General features: G+C 39.4%; 1 long non-coding RNA gene across 2 annotated transcripts; it reads right to left on the reverse strand.

Annotated features, from left to right (window-relative positions):
• Positions 1-1,179: 1,179 nt before the first annotated feature.
• On the reverse strand, positions 1,180-14,660 carry LOC104909575. Of its 2 annotated transcripts, none has more exons than XR_792418.2 (3): positions 14,324-14,660; positions 7,832-7,942; positions 1,180-3,103 (listed from the first exon to the last, which is right to left on the reverse strand). It is a non-coding gene; the product is annotated as an uncharacterized LOC104909575 (long non-coding RNA). The 2 variants fall into 2 exon arrangements; XR_792419.3 differs by lacking the exon at positions 1,180-3,103 and adding an exon at positions 3,110-6,791.
• Between the last annotated feature and the right edge of the window lie 1,438 nt (positions 14,661-16,098).

Consider the following 16,098-nt stretch of genomic DNA (forward strand, 5'->3'; position numbering starts at 1 on the left):
AGAAGAATCTCTGTAAAAGAGATGTTTTTACTGGGCTTGGCAGATACAGATTTGTAAATGTGCACATCAAATGCACATTAATACATTATTCACTCAGTCATTCAGATGAACTGACACATTTATTTAATCCTTCAAGACATTACAGTCTAGATCGACAGTACCAATATTAGTGGAAGACTGAAAAATAGCGTATTTGCTTTTCTTACTGTACTTTATATTCTCTAAAGTATTACGTCTTGGTTTTGTTATTCACAAATGCATCCATCTCTTATTCATGCACTGCAAAACAAACTGCTCAGGCTGCAGCTGGTAGATGTATCAGATCAATGCAGTGTCTGACTTTAAACAATTAAAATATAGTCAGAACTCTCAGGCCTGTAACTTTGACTCTGAAGTGCATGGACATGCATGCACACATGCAGACCCTGAAGAGGTTATTTTTCAAAGGGCCTGCTAGTAAATTTAATGAATAGTCTAGGAAGCCCAGCTCGAGAAAATTAAACCCCGATTTTTACAAAACAAAGACCAAGAATTTAAGGGAACTCATGAGTTGAAAAGAATATTAAATTATACCAAATGATAGCTTGCTATGCCTGATATGAATATATATCATTTTTTTTCCTTGAAATTATGCATATTGTCTGTAGCTACACTTGGATATTTTTCAAAATTGTATCTATCTAAAAAAAATAGACAGAAGAGGGGGGCAATGCTCCAGGTGAACACTCATGCTGCTGAGTGCCCCATCAAGTCTCAGCAGCTCCCTGGCACTGATCGTTCCAAACCAAGCCTGAGGAGCCTACATTTCTCCATAACAGACAACATATTCCAAAGCATGTGCAAAAGTACCTGCCCTCACAGTCATCAAAGTGTACAGTGAACTTTCACAAATCTCCTGTTACCTTCCATCGGCTCTTTTTCTCTTGGCTGGTAAGAGATGCAGAGGATTTTTTTCCTTTTAACGTTTCAGTATTTGATATTATACCAAGGTAGGGTGCTGCCTACACATTGGGGTAGTTTATGCAGTATGCTATAAAGTACAAAAACGACATGACAGACGAGAAAAAAAAAAAAGAGTTTTCTAATATCTGTGACCTGAAAAAGAAAAATTGAGCAGCAAATACTCGATTGCAATTTTTATTAGGCAATTAGCTGATTGCTTTTGTGAAGTAGGGACAAACTCAAGATACCTGCAGTTAGCTGGTGAGTGTGGGGATTTGGATCCCAGCCCATTTCAAGTGCAAAGAGACTCATATACCTCAGCTTTGATAATCCCCATGGTTCAACTTAAAAAAAAAAACCACACACAACAAACAACTGTTCCATCTCAATCATTTATTCCTTTAACACCATTGTCAAGAGGTAGCAAAGCATTGCTGAGGAAAAGTCTATATAAGAATACTGCCAGATGGATTTGCACAGAAATGGATAATTAAGTAATGACCAATTAAAATACAATCTGTAAATTTAGGAACAGGAAAATAAATTGTTAGAATAGATGTTCATTCATTAATTTTGCATTTTAAATTGTTCCTTCTTAATAATGAACTTGTATGCTATAATATCAAGCTGTAGTTTGTTGTTTATCTTCTTTTAATCCCTATGAAAAGCTGTATGTATATATTCGCATGCACTGACATATACATTTCACAGGACTACTTTCTGATTAACACTACCAAAAAATTGGGACTTAGTTTCTGCACAAAAAGCTGTAGGAATCTGCTTTTCAAAAAGGCAAATCTGCAGCAGAAAGATACTGCTAATATAGAAGAAAATGAGACTTAAACTATCCTAGCAAACATCACTGGTAAAGCTTCATTAGTATGTATTTTCACATAATTCAATTAGCCAAAATACATACAAATGCTGGCAGTGCTGTTCCCTGCTCTGGGAGCGTCAGTGAAGCTTTAAACAGATCTGAAACAAAATTGCATAAATGGCATGTAAAGCCCTGTGCATACAAAGATACCTTCAGGGTTCTAATAAATTCATGAAACTTTTTAAAGTATGATTTCCTAGCAGGCAATCACTTTTAATTAACAGGATCACCTACAGCAACACATGTCCTTCAAAAACTTACATTATTTTTCTTTTTGAATTTCAAAGTTTCTGTAGTAAAAGTTGAATAGCTGAGTAGCTTAACCTCAAAAGGATTGCAGGCTTTTATGACAGTTATAAACCACTGTGGTGCCTTCTTTATAAGAAGAAAAGATTCTTAACACAACAGAGAAAGAAGGAAATCTCTTTTTAGTCATAGCTAGAAGCAAGCATTTCCTCCAAAGGTCAGAAAACTTTTCCTCAGTTAAAGAATATTTTTAAGGACATTGCAGGCTACTTGTACGAGTAATCTCCGGTAATTTGCTGCATGAATTAAACATACAATTTACAATATTTATTATTTTATACTCTTCAGTGTTTTTTTTTTTATTTCTCTGAGCTTTCAGTGTATAGGTTTGGTAAACATGGGGGTGAACCGGTGAAACCGCCTTCTATAATGAGCCTTCCACTAGAGAGAGCAATAGGAAGCTCTTTATTAAAAAAATTTGTATGCATTTACCGAGCACATCTTTCAGGGCTGTGTGTTTGAGATTGTGTTTACTAAAACACATTTTCGTGTTCCAAAGCTGGCTAATGTTCTTACCTGCAGATATATATTCCATGCTTAGAATTGGAAAGAAAGTAACAAGAAAAGCATAGTAATAATGTTAGAGCCAAAGAAAGATTTCAACAGAAGGGCCACAGCCCCTCTACAGCTACAATCCATTGGTATTCGTGCCTGAGAAACTGAAGCAGGGTTTATAAAAATGAATTTAGAGAGAGGCACAATAAACAAGAGTATATTGTGCTTGGTTTGGGCTAGTAGGTTTCCTAGGCTGTTATGGCTTGGGTACTGGTGTCCTTTAACAGTGACCAATGGTACACATATGTTCTTTGCTTGGTTTTGCAGATTCCTTCCAGGTGACTGTCCATTTAGAACACAGGGAGGGCAGGAGATGCTGAATTTTTGTGTCTTAGCAGAACAGTCAGCTTCACATCTTCACATCAGTGATGTTCAGAAGGGTACAAAAGTGTTGGCACGTTTTCCTTAAGTACATTTTCTAACCTGGAGAAGAACAGGTTGGTAAGCCTCTGGGAACAGAGAGGAACAAGCACCCTTGGAGTATTTGAAAGTCCCACTCAAGAATTAGTTCTGAGGTATAGATGGCCTTCTAAGAATAGTATAAGAGTAAAAAGCATGTTTGTGGATCAAACAGCCTTTCTGGCTCAAACCTTACAGTGCACCTGTGTTTGAAATGAACACGTGGGGACAAAGTCACATGCCATACAGTGCTGGCTGTGCTGTAACTCATCATGCTGTGTATGCACCAAGGTGCTCATAAAGCCAAGCGTCATGTGGGTGAATGTGCACCCCATACTCCCTACCATGCAGTAAGTACCTTGTCAGGGTGTCTCTGCCATGTGATTCAGCACGTCTTCCTGGCTTAGCTTGGCCTTCTGTAGCCTGTAATAAGGTGCTTGGGCTCTCCCACAGCTGTCCTGAGCTTGTTGTGTGTTCACCCTATTCTGTTTTCAGGCAGAAACCTGAACAGCTGTATGCCTGGAACTTTGGCAAGTGCCTTCTCCACATCTGCTTTCTACCTGTTGCTGTTTATTTTCTGGGTTAGACTGCCTCCGTTTCAGAGGCTTACTCTTTTTCTGTTGTGCATTCAATATATGTTGCTTTTATCTTGGCTGAAGCTTTCAGTTTTTACAGAAGGCCAAGTATAGAGATTTACATCTGAGAATACGATTGCATTTCTCTGTACAGGGAATATTAGTGCTTTATTGCTAGGAAATGCAAATAAAACTTCATTTTTGCACCTGTTATACACACACAGCTACTCTACTGACAGTATTTCCAATCAGCCCAGTAGACTGAGCTTTACTATATCTTTATTGAAACTAATGAGCACTTGGGTGCTCAAGTTTGTCTGCCTACCTGAACCATACAAACTGTAATCCACATCCAGCATGTACTGTGTGTGTGCAGTTGCATAGGTAGTGTTGACATGGATTACTGTACATTTTACTGTAGCTAGCAGCTGGATAGTAAAGGACAATTGTTGGACAATTAAAAAGCATTCAGAAGGACACAGCCACAGCACAATCATCAAGATATGCCGAAATAAATTAGCATCATGCAAAGTTAGGCAATGTTTAATTCATAGACTGTGCCTATATTTAGCCATCTTATTATTTGCAATATAATCCATTCATTTATTGAAGGTTAATGCCAAGTTTTTCTCCCGGGTATTTGGTAGATGTATGACAGGGCACTGTAGCCCCTTTGATCTCCATCTACTAAATGGACTATATTCGTTATAAAAACATGTATGTGTGGGTGTGCACATGCAATGTAAGCACACTCTACAGAAATAAGGAGAATTTCCCTACGACTGTTGGTACTCCTTATGTCATCCCATTTTTTCTGGGAATGACTACAGAGACAAAAGAAATATTAACAGTGGTTTATGAAAGAACAGTGTAGCTGCCTTCATAAACAGGATGCAGTAGATTTTGCAAATGTATACATAAGGATAATAGCTGAAGAGAAAGGGAATCACCTCTCACAAAATCACACAGAATCACAGAATGGCCAGAGTTGGAAGGGACCTCAAGGATCATGAATTTCCAACCCCCCTGCCACATGCAGGGCCACCAACCTCTCCATTTAATGCTAGACCAGGCTCTCAATTTTGAGGCGCTCCAGAAGATGGTTGAGGAAAGTCTGAAAGGGCAACATAGAAAGAAATTGTTTTAAAATAATAGGAATGGGTTGGGAAACAGAAGAAAAATCATCAAGATAGAACAGTTTGAGTGGAGACTTAGAATGTGAACATCCTGAGACTGCACCTGAGAAGTGATGTTTGTTCTGGTGCTGTGTGATCAAAAATAGAGCTGGCCTAATTGAATAGAGAATTTGAATAGCCTTACCACGTTGAATAGGGTGAATCAAACTGTTCTCCAGTAGAGAAGCTGGACTGGGCTATGTAGAAATTTAATATACTTTTGACAAGGTTTAGAAGAAATGTAATTTGGAATTAATGACAAGGTTTTGAAGAAGGAATACTTATATATCGATGTCTAGGAACATGCCTGCTGTCAGTCATTTTGATAGCTAGGCACAAGGGAGTCTGATTTTCAGAGGTGCTGATCACATGCACTGATCCTGTTCACTTCACATGGGACAATTTTCTTGTGGTCCTTGAACCTGAAAACTGGCCCTGGCTTTCTGACTGTTGAAGAACTACAATGTCACCATAAAGTTGGAAGGAAAAATCATAAAATCATTTATATAAACACTGACTCTTCTTAGAAGAGTAAGTGGAATCAAGTTCCTCTTGCCTGTCTATCTGAGAAGTTGGACCTCTGGTTGGATCCTCTGCTGCTGAGAGAAAGAGAAATGTAGATTCCCATGAAAGGTATTGCTCTCAGATTGCATTTGGCTCTTCTTTTCTTTATGAGTCAGGTATACACTGCTGACAGACTATTTTCTCCACAAAGTGTCCTTGGCTGCATCATAACACGGACAATCAACTACCAGCATCCCTACATCACTGCTGTGTGGGGCTTTTCAGCAGTATTTCTGTATTAAAATGGTAACTTTGTAGTCATTTTGGCATGCTGCAAGACACCATTTGAGCAGTGCTTTATCTTGTCTCTTCTGAATGCCCAGACAGCACGTTGGCCTAGGGCTGTGGTTCTCCACATGTGCTCCTTTGGTGTTGGGTGCCACAGTGTCAGGCTGCAGAAAGTGGTTTGTATAGGCTGCAGGAGAAACATGTCCCACACAGCATGTATGTGTATTCCTTTACAGCCAGTGACAGAGATGTGCAAAATGAAGAAAATAAAAGCAGTAAGTGAGCTCAAGCTCACCTGTTACTGCTTATAGTTGTAAAGCATTGTAGCAATATTGACCAGTACAGACCAAGGACTGTTTTGTTGATGTTGTTTCTTTCTTTCATAATAGACCAATTGATGGCATCCAGAGAAGGGTAAAAAATACTGAGGTTCTACCTGGGAACACTCAAAGTCGTCTACAGCCTCTTCTAGTGGGTACTGAATTCAAGAATAGAGTTGCATTCTTCTCTTACCTCTGCTCTATAACCTTATGAAGTCACTTCACTTCTATGCTTTTCTTTCCATTGCCATTTTCTTTATGTCTTCCCTAGTTTTGTTGCTGGTCCTTTGGGTAAGAGACACACTCTTAGGTAGTGCTCACATAGTACCTAGGACAACTAGACTTAACCCTACTTGTACTTTCTTTGTCAATGAATGTAATAGCCACACCTGGAAACTTTCACGTTAACAAATTTCTGAAGGGTGAATAAAACACAACTTCTCTCTAAAATTCAGAGAAAAGCTGTGGGGCCCTTTCTGCCTGCAGATTTTTGTGCAGCTGGAATGCAGTGGGTCATGCATTTCTGCCCATTACACTGGTGATTTCAGCTCTACTGATTTCATGGCTTTGCCTGTAGATTGCAACATTTTTCCTTGAGTTTGGTAATTAGACATAGGTGTATCTGCAAGTCTCTCTTCCTTATGATTTGCGTGCTAAGAAGTAGGTCTGTCCCTCCATCAAGAAACTGGGCCTGATGTGGTACATTTTACGTAAATAGATGATGCGAGTAATCCTGGACCACTTTCTGGAAAGGACTAAGTACTTTCTGTGGACTAACAACTTGCCCTGCTGTCATGGGTTGTGTTGTTCTGAAGTAGCTGCTGGGTTTGGTTGGCTGCAGGCAAAGAACCTGGAAAAAAAAAGGCTCTTTAAGGAAAAATTTTCTTAGACCACACCTTATCCCACATTAAGTTGGTCTGCATGTTACCTACCTCAGAGTAGGAATGCTGTCTTTAGGAAAATGAGTGTCAGTCTGGTGGCAATACAGGCAGAGGATGGAAATAGCAGAGTAAAGGGGAAATCACGTTGTCTGTTACAGATTCCAGCACAGAATAAAAAAGATAGTGCTAGCTGTAGGGCAGGATACATTTCTAATCAGGATTTAAATCCGAAAAGAATCAATGCTAATGAATTATTATTCCTCTCCTATTAATTAACAGTGTTTCACAGCACCCTCTAGAGAGCCCAGTACAAACACTGTTGTGCTATACAGGGTTTGTATAGTTCTCCACTATCAGAATTATCTCCCTATTTTGTATGGACAAGGGCTTTTTGCTGCTTAGACATCAAAGTGCTTGAAAACAGCTGAAATTCGTTGATACCTTGCTAGACCAGCTGTTTCTGAGGAGTGTGGTGCTCAGTCTTAGCTTACAGCCTTCTTGCTTTTACTGGTTCATGTCAAAGTTACTTTATTGTTTAACTTACTTGATTTAATGCTTACAAGAAACAGAGAGGTGGAAAAAAAAATCTGATGGAAGAGGACAGAGAAGTTAAGGAAACGAGTGATTCAGGAATGTTTGTAAGTAACAGGAGGCTACTTGCCTCTAAAAACACCTTGCTGCAGAAGGGAGAAACACTCTGAAAAGCATTTTAATTTTGACTAGGTTTTACATGGCTGAGAGCCTGGATATTTAACTTCATGTAGGGAAAAAAGGCTGCGGCGTGTGTGCAAGTATCAGCCGCGATATAGCAGAGCAGCAGTAAGGCTAGTGCATGAATTAAAGTAGAGAACATATAAAAGGAAATAAAAGGATCTGCCTAGAGATCAAATGTGGCATTTGTACAGAACCTTATTCAAAATGGATACAAATGCATCGGTTCCTCAGAATTATAGGTGAATCAAAGGAAAATTACATCCAGGAAGATAAAGCAATAGACCAGCAGCCTTACCATGTGAGAGGCAGAGGTGCAACTTTGAAGCTTCCCGTATGGCTTGCCAAAGAGCCAGATGTTGCAGGTGGAACAATGTCCTTTCTGGCTTAGCATCTGGTTCCTGTCGTTCTGATCCATAGAAAAAGGAGATGCGGAAGGATGTGGTAAAAATCATTTTACAACTTCATTTAAGAAAGCCCTTTTCTGTTATTTTTGTAATAAGATCATTTTTGAAATGAGCATTTTTCTTTGGAAGTGGAGGCTATCGCAGACAACTGTATACAATATCTACACTTTTCACTAGCGTGCACCATTCTGGATCCTGTTCTTTAGCTTAGAGCTTGAACACCTCATTTTTGTCCACTAAAAGGCTACGTAGCCCACAGTGGCAATGTAACCCAGGAAAACTAGCATTCTTCACATTTGAGGGAAAGTATTAAGTATTTGCCAGAGCTAGGATTTGGGATTTGTAGCCCCCTGGTTCCACCTTTGCCCTCATTGCTGTCACAGACAGCATATTTTAGGTTATTCTCACATCTCTAAGGATGTCACGGTAATTAGTTTTCTTATAAATGTAGTTAAACTAATACCAATCCATGAAAGGTATTTAATAGATTTTTATGTTGAGTCTGAATGCAGTTCAGACTCGCCCACAGTCTTGGTCATTTCTCTCTGATCCTTACTGGTATTTAAGGTTTCCTTGAACAAGATATATCAGCCAGATACATCAAAATAGAAAGCCAACAATATCAGATGTCCTTCCTTCCTCTCTCATCCTCTCTTCCTCTCTGTCCATCTCCAACAGGAAGAAAGATGCAGTTGCTATTGTTCTACTGTACTGTGAATCCAAAACATTGCCTACTTGGAAAAAAATCTATTGCAATGATTCTCCTTCAATTTACTGCTTTTATGATGAAATCTCATTGTTATTAATTGCTATTACTGTGCTTTTTGCCTACCTGATACTTTTCACTATCAGTGCTTAGTTTGCAGCATTGTGAGAGTGGTAATGCTGCTGCTGCAAAAAAAAAAAAACAGCAAAAAACCTGTAGATTTAAGATGCAATGTCAGGTTCACCAAGAGGACATTGTTAAGCAGATCACAAGGTAAATGACAGGAAAGATGAGTACAAATGAGTTGATCACTGTGCCAGAATCCAATTGTATGTGGCTGCTGGATCCTTGTGATAGTTTGCCGTGAAGGACAGCAGGAACAGTTTGTGTCCTTTCTGTGATGAACCACACATCAGGCTAACAGCAAAGTCCCTTTTTTAAGGTCAGTTTTATTACTTTAAGTCCAGGAATGGTTTTTATTACCTCAAAAGTTGTAAAAAATACTACTGCTCCAATCTTCTGTGCATGACCACTGGAAAGGGCTCGTGAAACTCCATATATGCAGCCCTGTAGGCAGTGTCACATAGAATATGACATGACATGATAACATAACAGACACTGACAGGTTATCCAAGTGCTTCCAGCAAGAAGGCAAGTATCTTAGTACCACTGGCATATCATTATAGAAATTACCAGCAATCTATTGTCTGCTGCAGGTTTCAGAAGGTGCCTCTGGGGAGAGGAGTGGGGTTGTTAGAGAAGACAGTCTGTGGGAGAGGATCCCACTGCAAGTGGGCCACCAAACAGGGATGAGCAATCAATTAACGCATAACAGTGAGAGAGAGAGCTGGTGGCTGGGGGAATCCGTGGTAGTGCCCGCACAAAGCCTTGAAAGGATTTCTTCTTATCATTATTTCCACATCGTGATCAGCAGAATCAGACTCCTGTTCCATGAGAAGTTCATGTCACTACTGCTCTCATTTCTGAAAGCGGTTATTGCAATTTATATCTGACCTTCTGGCCTGCAGAGTTAAAAACAGGTGATGTCCAAGGCTTCTGGCAGAGTCTGGGTGCTTTGATTATGTTAGCTCAAGCAACTTTCTTGCTTCCTCCTGTGTCTCAAAGGCCAGGCCGTTTTCTGCTTTATACTTTCCACCAAATAAAAATGTTTCTGACTAGATACTTCTGTACTTATACCCTATGGTTATAAAAGCATTTTCCTAGAACTGGCCTCAGGCCATGAGATTATTCCTCCCAAAAACACCACGGCCAAATTTTCCTCTAAATTTGAGTAAATATTTATTTCTGGTGTACAGTCTTCTTTCTGGGGGGGATGAAATATTCACTCAAGCTGGAGGCAGTTGAGATACAGTCAGAGCCTATCTTCAGACAGACTTCTTTCCATTTTAAAATCATACAGAATTGCATTTGACACCAATATTACCCATAAATCTTAGCAGTCTGAGAAATCACATAGAAAAGCCTTTTACAACAACAGTTGCTCCAATTAAGCATAAATCAACAATCTTGTTATAGATGAGTTCTTGTGTGATTTTTTTTTTCTTTTGTTGTTTGCATGTTTGTTTTTTTATTTTTCCTGAAAGTAGTTGGCTGGTATCATCTTGCCTGAGTTTTGAATGTGAATGATGTGTAAAGAAAATAAATTAAAATTTGGTATGAAAATTCTTTCTGAGTAACTTGTCAGTCTGTATAAGGAAGGCTTATATTTATCAGAGAACTTCTAGAAACACTGAGATAGTGAAGTGGTGAGAAACAAGCTATGTAGTGAGAAGAAAGGGACATTTATGCTTTTTGGTTTAGAAAATCATTGCAGCTTAGCATTAAGAGACTTGTGCATTTTGCTGCCTTTTGGCTCCTGATGCTTTTCCTTTCCCACCCACCAAACACTTGCTCACTCTGTGCTTCCCTTGACTCTTATCCATCATCCCCAGCCCCATTACAGCCTCCCCGCACGAGATCTTCCCCAGGTATCCCATTGCCCAGCTACCTGAGCCTGTAGCTCTGCAGTGATCCTTTCTTTTTATACCAAGGGCTTACAGTAAGTACAACGAGGCTGGGCACAGGCTGGATCTCTAATATGTGACTATCTATATTGTTCAACTAACAGCAGGCTTCTTGGCAGACTGTTAGCTTACACCCACCAGCACTCTCCAGGCGATGCTGTAGTTCCTCTGCATTACTGATCTCTGTGGGCAATTTGAGCACAGCCACCCCGTTTGGGGGTTGGGGGGGGGAAGTAAATTTATGTGGATGGGCACCAGCCATTTCGTTCCACTTGGCCTCTGAACAAAGAAGCATCCAGGGCCTGTTTTATTTAGTAGTACTGGTGCAGAATGTGTCCATTCGCCCTCCCTCCCTTCCCAGCCCCACCATGCTATTCTGAAGGCACTTGAGGGTATGATGTTTAGTGCTGTCTTTTCACAAATATCTGTTTTAGGCTGCATTATTAATACTTCTGAGTGCTAAAAAATCGTAAGATTCTGCAGCACAGAAAATTATGTCATTGGCTTAAATATTGGAAGATTAAAAATAATACCTTTTAGGCTCCTTTTATTACCTCTGAGGGATTTTTTGGCAGGAGAGGAGAGGCTTTAGGACATATTCTGGTCATGCTTCCAAGCTTTCCTCTGCATCATTGATGGAAATTACCTTTTTATTATTAAACGAGAGTAGAGATTCTCAGCAAATCGTATGATCCCAGGAGCAAAGGCTTTAAGACTGATACAGTTGGCAACAATAATTCAGAAGAGAGGGATATCATCAGCATTAGCTCAAATCTTTCAGTTGTCAGAACTAAATGGAGGGAGTCTTGGCCCTAAAGCTAACTTTGCCCAGGAACATACCACCCTAAACACAGGTTTAGGCAATGTTTACGTGGGACAGTGCAATGCCATGTAGAGAAGCTGCATTTTGTCAATTAGAGCTAGTTTGGGTATCTTTGTATACAGCTATATTTGTTCGCTGTAGATACACTCATTACTTTCTTTCAGCTTCTGCCAGGTTTTCCTTGTATGTGATAATGAAGGCGTCCCTTTGTTCCATGCTTGCTGCTATTGCAGAGGGTAATGGACTGTGTTTGGGCAAGCCTACTGCACTGACCTCCAGTGCAACTCCCAACATACTGGAAAAATAAATGGCCAAATCCATTTAAACATCAAAGCTTTGATTTGGGAACTCCTATTTTAAAAATTTAAAACTTTTATACAGCAGTTAGGAAAAAAGATGGTTGCATTTGTTCTCTTTTTAGTGAATACTGAAATATTTTTCCCATTTGGTTATCATCAGAATGAACCCACATAATAGATTTCAAAGCATAGAGTCACAGCCTCTCACACACATGAATGTCCCAATCATAAAACTTGCCATTGAAAACAGAAAAGAATTATTCAGTGATGATCTCCTCAAATATACTCTAGAAAAGAAAAAATCTGGTCAGCTAGATTTATGAAGCTTAGCACCTGATATCTGGAAAACACCACACATGAACACATATATGGACACAAATAACAGGAAATCATCAGTAAGTGAAGTATAACACCTTCCTCTCTTCAGATAAATGGTTCCATCTGAGCTATAGCAGCTTACTGATCCATGAAGGTAGGGAAAATAATTCAAGTTTCGGGCCACTAGAATGAATTGAATCTCCACAACTTTATAGAAACAACATTAGTTCTATTTAAGCTCTGTGCTCAGCCTGAGTGAATGCAAACAAGTTCTCCAACAAACAGATCTCTCTTTTGGGGGGGAGGAGGTGAGAAATAAATACTCTCATGGTCTTAATCTTAGTGATAGTTTCTTAAATGATGCTTTCAGGTCTTAGGAAAATGTAAATGGCTCAGAATGCAGTAAGGACAACTATAATAACTACATACAGCAAGCACTGAGAAACAGTGGCTGCTTCTCCTGGGGAGTGGACGAAGTCATCACACCTACAGAAAAAGAGGACCTTGTACTCCCACAAAGTGAGGTAATTTCCACCTCTCATTTTTCCCCAGGATAGACATAACACAAGTAGCCTAACAGGATCCCAGTTAATCAGGCCCTAATTTAGCCACCTACATAGATGCATAAGCCCTCCTGCCACCATCTCATTTTGGTGGATCAGATGTAACTTCTGTGGGTGTGCTTGTTTAGGTGCCATGCTTCTTTCCTTCACCCTGACATCAATATTATTCCTTATTAGTAGTCAGCGTTGAATATTTACAGACCACTGCCACAGTCCTTTCTGATTGCTGTGCTATAAGCAATAATAATGCGTTCATTTTGCTGCGTTTTTCATGGTGGCTGCTGATTCTTGTGAAAAGATTTTCTTTGGAGCTATTCTTTGTGGGAAATTGGGTGAGGAGCAGAGATGCCAATACTACTTTTCATGTTAAAAATATTCCCTTGTCTGTGGAGTATCCAGGTGGCATTTGTGTGCATGGGCCTCCAGGGGTTTGTGGACTTAGACTAGAGGGGGTGGCCAACACTGTTGGAGTGTAGGCCAGTGGTGAGAGCAGCAAAGACTTCTGCTTTTTAAAAGTCTCATTCTGTTTTCTGAATGATTTGCTCTTATAGACAATGACATAATCTCCTGAGTGTAAGTTTGTCATTGTGCAAAAGATTTGTCTTGGAGGGGTGTTCTGAAAATTAAACCTATTCACACACACTATGAGATCCTAGCAAGGAAGATGCTGGAGAAGTGCAAGGTATGAATTATATCGTGTTAATTGGTCACAAGAAGGGTCTGTGATAGGCATCACCCCCTCAGAGCAGACCATCCAAAGTTACCTTGGAATTACTGAGCAGCGGCAGATATTTGCCACGCAATTTCATTAAGAACTGTGGGTGTGACTCTGGCATGTGGAATGATGTAGTGAATGCTTGCACATGGCATGAGAAATAAATGCCTTAGCCTAAAATTGTGACTTCAGATTAAAGTGCCACACGCAGTTATTTGATTTCAAAAGTTACTCGGAATGAAAACACATTTATTAGAGTAAGTGCAATCTGTATCTGATAAATGGGAACACATCTGGTCTATATCCCTGATACAAACCCCTCAGTATTAATTATATTGATGGTTAAAGCTGAGGAGTGAGTTGAACATTATTTATAGTGATCTTTGCTAAGTAAATCATTTTTAAAATGGCTTTCTAAATGTAACGTTTCCTTTTTAAGAAGCCCTACAGAATTAAAGAGGCTTTACAATGGAACATGAAACATATTGCAGAGGGAGAGACAGAAGCTTGCTTGATTAATGCGCACGATTATCAGCGATGCAAATCACTTTCACTTATTAAGTCTTGTTTAATATCCTAATGAAGGCTTCCTGAGCAGATTTGATAATTCCAGAGAAAGTGACTGTGAACTAATGCCCTTTCAACATGTTGAGAATGAGCAGTGCTATAAAGAAAACCTCATTTACTATAATTCCCACCAAATGTGGTATCCTTTTCTAGACTCCTACCTCACAGCAGGAGACAATTAACCTTTTCAGTGCCAGAAGTGATTCCCAACATGCTCCAGCTGTGAAGGCCAGCAGGTCAGGCATGAATGAAGTTTACCTTCCACTTTTGGTCTGAAAAACCACAATTATGCAAACACATCAAGAAATCCCTGAGCAACTCTCAGCTTTCACATGGGTTCTGTCAGCGCGTGTAGTTACACTTCTTACCTTATAGTGAGCAGGAGTGTGCATCAATTCCACAACACAGCATGCCTCTTGCCAGGAGTGCTGCAGATAACTTACACTCATGTAAAGTAGATCTTTCTAAATGCAACACAACGGCCCGGAAGATTCTCCTGCTGAGTATCCTGGTAATTCAGCTCTGTCACTGTCAAGTTTGCAAAGTCACATTACTGTAGCAGTGATGGTCTGTTGGCAGAAGTGGGCACAGGTGCATAGTGGTAGGTGATGCCTTTTTTTCCGTAGACCTCGTCTCACTTCTAAATTTGGAAGTGGTGGTAAGTGATGCAAACAGCGCATTTTCCCTTTTCCTCCTGCAACCTTGTCCACACAATGTATGACTTAACATTAACAGACTGTTCCAGAGCATTAGCATGGCCACACCTGTGCACAGAAAAACGAGCCGTTAAGGCACTGGGTTGTAAAACCCAATATGTTCTGCATGAGCTGGGACCCTGCATGTTCATCTCTAGAGCTATAAGCTTTGCTGTAAACCATGGCCTTTCCCAGGCAGAGCTGCAATTCAGTTCCTTCCAGTTTTAGAGATTTACAGATCCCCCCTTTAATTTAAAAGAATAAAAACAATGTCAAAGATATAAAGAAATAGCTTTGATAGAAAAAAAAAAAAAGCGATTTCACCTTGTGCTTATCTGGAGATTTTCTAGGAAAAACAAGACTCATAGCTAGATTTGTTTTTAAAACAACCAGTCCCCTGGGAAGCGAACACCTGAGGGGGAGAAATTGAAAGGCAGCAAACCCTTGAGAATTTTGTGAACATTTTTATTAGATCTGTATTAGGGCAAGGAATATGGATTGGACTGTGTAGCTGTACGTGCATTCAGGGAATGTTTTCTAATCCAAATACTCATACATATAAGGATAGGCTTTTAGTATAGATTTATTAGAAGTACAGTTTGGTGGTACTCATCTCCCATGTGACTGAGAACTGTCATATTAAATAAGACTGTCAGACTGGATTTGTATATTTATTTCTGTGTATAATGAATTAAGAGCAACACTTCTGATAACTATAGGTGATATGATGGTTCTCAAAGAGTATTCACATTTCAGCTGCTAATATAGTAACAATAGTAAAAATAAGGATACTTTAAGAGCTTCCTGTATTAAAAATAAAGGCACCCAAGTTGTATCAGTGTCAAACTGAGAGGCTTTTGCATGCCTTCTGAAACTACATCAAAGCAAATAATTATTGCAGTCTACCAGGGAACCTTTCACAGGGAAAGCATTTCAGTTTATAGATATATCATATGTTTAATTTAAACACAGAAAGTACTTGTAGCTGAAAATCCCACGTGTGTTATAAGAGTGAAGAAAATGGGCATATGTTGCTGACTTTTTGATATCAGCTGAGATAGACTGAACCGTTGTTGTCGAAGAACTGCTATAAATATCTTGGTTGCTGTATGTGCCGGTGACATCGAAGTCCTGTGTTCACACAAGGGGGTTTTGTGGTTTGGAATTTCTCAAGACTTCAGTTAGAACAGATGTCACCTAAAAAATTCTAATCCCAGGTCAAAGAAGAGGGGTTGCTTCAAGTCTTCTTGTCATATAAATGAAAAGGGAACATCTAAGTGGAACAAAAAATATGAGATATTTTAGTCAGTTTTGCTTCAAAGAGTTTGAAACAGCTGCTTTTTTTTCTTTTTTATCTTTGATAAGACTGTTCCAAAATAGGAGTTGTCAGCATTTTTTCCTGAAAAATTAAAAAAATAATGATGATATCCAAGCCAGTTGTTAGCATT

This window comes from Meleagris gallopavo, chromosome 2 (assembly GCF_000146605.3).
Source record: "Meleagris gallopavo isolate NT-WF06-2002-E0010 breed Aviagen turkey brand Nicholas breeding stock chromosome 2, Turkey_5.1, whole genome shotgun sequence".
NCBI classification, from domain to species: Eukaryota; Metazoa; Chordata; class Aves; order Galliformes; family Phasianidae; genus Meleagris; species Meleagris gallopavo.